The sequence below is a fragment of the Mus caroli genome, assembly GCF_900094665.2.
Source record: "Mus caroli chromosome X unlocalized genomic scaffold, CAROLI_EIJ_v1.1 GL456233.1, whole genome shotgun sequence".
Taxonomy (NCBI): domain Eukaryota; kingdom Metazoa; phylum Chordata; class Mammalia; order Rodentia; family Muridae; genus Mus; species Mus caroli.
In genome coordinates this window covers 136,784-142,195 of record NW_018388438.1, presented here as the reverse complement: position 1 = coordinate 142,195, position 5,412 = coordinate 136,784, and the positions used below count along the sequence as shown (strand labels likewise).

Genomic DNA, 5,412 nt, shown 5'->3' with positions numbered 1-5,412 from the left:
TAGTTTATGAAAGAAGTGTAACAATTATAGAAAAAACATGTAGCCTACTATCTGATCTTGGAAACCTTTTGGTTTAAGATGGCCACAATTTTTTAAGTTTTTAGTATATGCTAATTATACATATTAATGGAGTTCACTGTGATAGTTCTACACAGACTACAACATGAGCTGATCAAAGTGGAATAATTAGCANTTCTCTCTCCTTAGAACTGTTTAAAAATATNTTATGGTAATGATACTCAAACCCAGAGCCCCACATATGTCATGCCAAGTACTTTACTACTGAGCTGTAACTCCAGCACTCTCCTTATCATTTATGTTTAGAGCCTACAAACTCCTCTCTCTTGCATCTTCACAAAATACATAATAAATTATTGTGAACTATAGTTATTCCACTGCTCAGCAGAATTGATTGTAATTCTGGTTTTGTACCTATTGTCCACCTTCCTTAATCCTCCTCTTTCCACCTCTACCCTTTACAACCTCTGGTAATCACTATTCTATATTTACGCTTATGTNTTTATTTTAGAAACGCAAAGCAGCAAGCATTGGTGAAGTTGTGTAGAAATTAGAAACTATTCATTTCTGATAGCAATGGTTCAGGCTTTGTGGAGAAGTTTGACAAGTCCTCAGAAAGCTAAAGACAGAATTATTTAGCAATTGTACTCATTAGCATATATACAAAAGAAGTGGAAACAGGTTTTAAAAACCCACATTTTTTTTTTCTTCGAGACAGGGTTTCTCTGTGTTTCTCTTGGCTGTCCTGGAACTCACTCAGTAGACCAGGCTGGCCTCGAACTCAGAAATCAGCCTGCCTGTGCCTCCCAAGTGCTGGGATTAAAGGCGTGAGCCACCACACCTGGCAAGCCCACATATTTTATTACAAAGAAGAAAGCAAGAAGATTGGAAAAAGTAGTGTTTTAAAAATGCTAGGTTAGTATTGTCAAATTTCACGATACACTCACACCCTAAAAGGTGTATTTATTTCATCAATACATTAGGGCCGTGGAAGACTGTGGCAAGCTGTTTGGATAAATTACTAAATGCAGAAATCTTCTACTCCGTGCTGAAGATGTAAGCATGTGGACATATAGTTGAACACATCCTTCAACATAAACTACCCAGTCTTTAAGGCCTTCTCATTTGGCTATCGTTCCTTTTACTATATTTGTCAAACTATTTCCCTTTTTAGGTATTTACATAGAGTTCTGATAACCTTATTTTTGTAGAATCAGGATATAGATATTGTATACAAATATTAATAATAAATCATGAAATCTACAAAGGTAAAGTAAAACTCAATTACCCTTTTCAAACTTATAAATTAATCAACATTTAATATATTAAAATTATTTTTATATTTGAGAGCTGGAACAAAACATAATTTACATGGTAAGATTATTGCTATTTCTATTAGAAATAATTTCAACTATATTTGTTTGACTTTAAGTTTTTTATCTAATCAACATCAGGACAATGCATAGTTTCCTACACTTGATAATAATTGCTGTCAATTTATCTGACTTTGTTACTTATCTATTTTTTAAATAAAAATACAGTTTTACTACTCCTTTGGAACTTCTATTCCTTCCAACATCTTCCCCCTACTCACTCTCAAATTCATGACCTGTTTTTCTGTAATCATTACTGGTTATACATCATATGTTAATCAATTAAACACATGTCCAATATGCGAGATTCTGTTTCCAAGCTTCCCATCTGTTGTTATTTGCTTGTTTGTCCTTGTGATTCGGACATACTGTCTCAGATTTTGACGGGTCCTTTTTCATCTTGTGGGGGTCTCTACACTTGCTTTCTTTGCAGGTTTCTTGTGTATCCTAAGAACTTGCATTTGGGGGCATTTTCAGAATCACATTTTCAGTTTTGAGAAATAGAATATAGATGGATAAATGAATACTTAATCCAGTGGTGTGATGAATTAAGATAATTAAGACCATATTTAATTTGAAAATCATGGCTTTATTATACCTGATACATTTATGAATTTTGGCTAAACACTAAAACACATATGCATATGAATAAATATATAATTATCAAAAAAAAACCACATATACATGAGTGTTCCTAAGTTCTATATTATAATCACAAAATGAGAAAAAAAAGCCTAAGTGACAATCAATGGGTAAATATATAAACAAAATGTAGCATAACCATAAAATAATGTACTATTTAGTCATAAAAATTAAATTGTGAAAAAATCTATGACATAGATGAACCTGAAAACATACTAAGTGAAATGTACCAGACACCAAAGGATATAATGTAGCTAGGAAACTTTAAAAGGAAAGGATGCAGAAATGAAAAAGAGAAGGGAGGAGAGTCATGCCACATTGAAATTTAAGAAGTAACCCCACCTGTAAGCCAATGATGTTTGAAGAAATGAAAGTAAACATTCAAAATGTGTAATTCTATGAATGTCATATAGTAGAGGTCCCAGACAAAAGTAAAAGTAGTCAAGAGTATTAGAGAAACATGGGCTAAGCAGGACGGAGGTGGCGCGACGGGTCCTGTCCTCGCCATGAGGCCACAGCAGTCACTGGTGTCTGGGAAGGTGTTCATTCAGCAAGACTACAGCAGCGGCATGTGCTGCCAGTTCCAGACCAAGTTCCCCGCAGAGCTGGAGAACAGGATTGACAGACAGCAGTTTGAAGAAACAGTTCGAACTCTAAATAACCTTTATGCAGAAGTAGAGACTTGGGGGCCAGTCGTATCTTGAAGGCTGTTTGGCTTGTTTAACAGCATACACTATCTTCTTATGCATGGAAACTCATTATGAGAAGGTCTTGAAGAAAGTCTCCAAATACATTCAAGAACAGAATGAGAAGATATATGCTCCCCAAGGCCTCCTCCTAACAGACCCCATTGAGAGAAGACTTCGAGTTTTCAGATTGAAATCACCATCTATGAAGACAGAGGTGTGAGCAGTGGAAGATAAACCACAGAGTTACAGGTCCTGCCTCCAGCTGGGACCTTCGTCTATCCACTGGCCGATGGCAGAGTGTCCCTACCTCCTCTCCAGAGNGTTATTCTCTTGTCTCTGCTGCCAGAGCCACGGTGCCACACCTGGAGTCACCGCTCGTCACTCAGCATCCACTTTGTCTCCCAATTGTGTAGGACTCTGATCTTTTGATTTGTTTCCAAGAAAATAAAGGAAGCAATTCTCTTTATAAATTCAAAGCCATTTAAAACACAGGCGGTTGGCCAGCCCAAGACAGAGTCGTTTTCTTACCCAATACCAGTGTCACTGGTTCTCCTTGTCCCTTGGGTCAGTTTCCTAGGTGGCTTTATGATCCCACAAGTCACATCTTAGCTCAGTCCCTCCCCCAGATTAGTAACAGGCTTTGAGGGTGTGTGTGTCTGTGGTCCGGCTGATCCACCGCCCGAGTCCCCAAGCTACCAGCTTGGGGACGTGCTTCAGATCTTCAGATTGATTTCTGCTGTTCAATTTCAGAGGCTCCTTGAGAGAATAATATATGTTACTTGTTTTAGTGTTGCAGTTATTATTAAGGCAGTATTTAATGCAATTCNGGTTGTTTCTTTGAAAGCATTTCTGTTAATGTGCATTACCTCGAGATGTTGGGGAGATGTTGTGCGTGTTGCTTGTTCATTCCACAGATAAGTAAGCACAATGAGCAGATCCTCAGCCATCAGCTCCGCCTGCCCCAGCTCTGCCCCGGTGTGGAAGAAGCAAGTGTCCTAAACACCTAACTCTAGTTTTGTTACNAGTATAACTTAGGAGAAAAAATTGGTAGAAATAATACAGTATGTTGCTAATTTGTAACCTACTGATAAACTCTGACTTATAGCCTCACATACAGTATTCAGGGCACAGAAATCTTTTGATTGACTCAAGTAAGTTTTGGCTTCCGTGTAACTTGCAAGTTAAAGTTAATTTTTCCAGCTCTTCTTTATCTCTATACTCTCTTAGTATCGGAATTTCTTATGTTCTTTCTTTTAGGAATTTGAGAGCACTGTGTTTTGGAGAAGTTAGGAAACATAAGGAATGAATGTTGAACTTGGAGATACTGTAGATGCTAATACTGGATCTAATCTTTCAGATTTTGTTTTCTGGGCCTTGTAGCTACTCAGTAGAGAAACATGAAGTGGTGACACTCTGTTGTAAGGCATGCTCTTGCAAGTGCAGGCACAATGACATCTGTAAGCTCTCCCTAGATAGCTTTGTGGAAGAGAACTGTGGAACCTGGGTTGTTGTCATGGGAAAGAAGTAGTTAAACAAAAAACAAAAGGGCTCTGGCTTGGCTTCATAAGACTAGGTGGCATTTCCCTGTAATCATCCTGTGAGCTATGTCTCTACAAATTGTGGTGTGTCCTTTTCACTTCAGATTCCAAGTGAGAGGAGACTTTTCCTTGCATATGTTGTTTAAAATATGTCTGTCCATGCCACACTGTACAGAAAAACATTAATTCTACAGAGGAAATTGGTCACAAAAAAGCAGAGAATAAGAAGGCAAGCAGTGGTGCATACCCTGAGCACTAAAGTCAGAGAGACAGAGCAAACTCTCACACAGTCATTGCTCACATTAGTCAAGGAATTAAAAGAAACAAAGTCTCTCATAGAAACTTTCCCACTCTTAGCAATGACCAAGTTTTCTTGGCTTGGGGACCACTCTACCAGTGAATTGTTTTGTAGCAGCCACTCTGTGCAGTATGCTTTCTATGAATACCTAGGTTTTCATGTTTCCCCATTTCCTTGGATTGGGTTTCAATGCAATTTCTGACATGTGTCTGATTCAAAATCTGTTTTGGGTGTAAGTGGAATCAAGGACAAATAAAATACTATTAAGTGCAGATCTCCTTTACTAACAATAGTGTCTGAATGTATGACTAAGGAATATAAAATTCCTTAGCAATCCTTAATTTAATTTTAGTGTTCCTTCTTGAAATTAGAGATCCTATTCAACTCTGGCCTCAGGAAAGCTGTTGCAAAAATTTCTCTAAGCTTCTGAATATTATACTAGGCAAATTTGTATTCTCTACAAATAAAAAAATATTTTTTTTATTTCAAAGAGACAACGAAATTGAGAAAACTAATTAGTGTTTGATACTCTAGTTTTCTTGAAGCAACAGTAAAGGTTTTTTATTTCTTAACTGTTTCTGTGATTTAAATATATCTTTAAAAGATGATTCAGAGACTCTGTTGCAATATTAAATTACATGACTACTGAGAGGAACCTACAAAACTGGAACTGACTTAAGGACCATCATGATGAGTAAGGGGTAACTAAGGAAAGGTATGGACTGCACTTTAGATCATTTTTACCTGGTTAAAAACAACCTGCAGGAATAACAGACAAAACTTACATTGGGGAAATCACCCCTGAGGACAATAGGTAGATAGATATGGAGGCTTGACAGTTTATTGCTCCATGG

At 37.2% G+C, this 5,412-nt stretch overlaps 1 pseudogene across 1 annotated transcript; it reads left to right on the top strand.

The window, feature by feature from the left end:
- The first annotated feature begins 2,539 nt into the window (after window positions 1-2,539).
- LOC110287596 lies at window positions 2,540-3,188 on the top strand (annotated as a pseudogene). The gene has a single exon (XR_002377234.1). The product of XR_002377234.1 is annotated as a golgin subfamily A member 7 pseudogene (transcript).
- The last annotated feature ends 2,224 nt before the right edge of the window (window positions 3,189-5,412 follow it).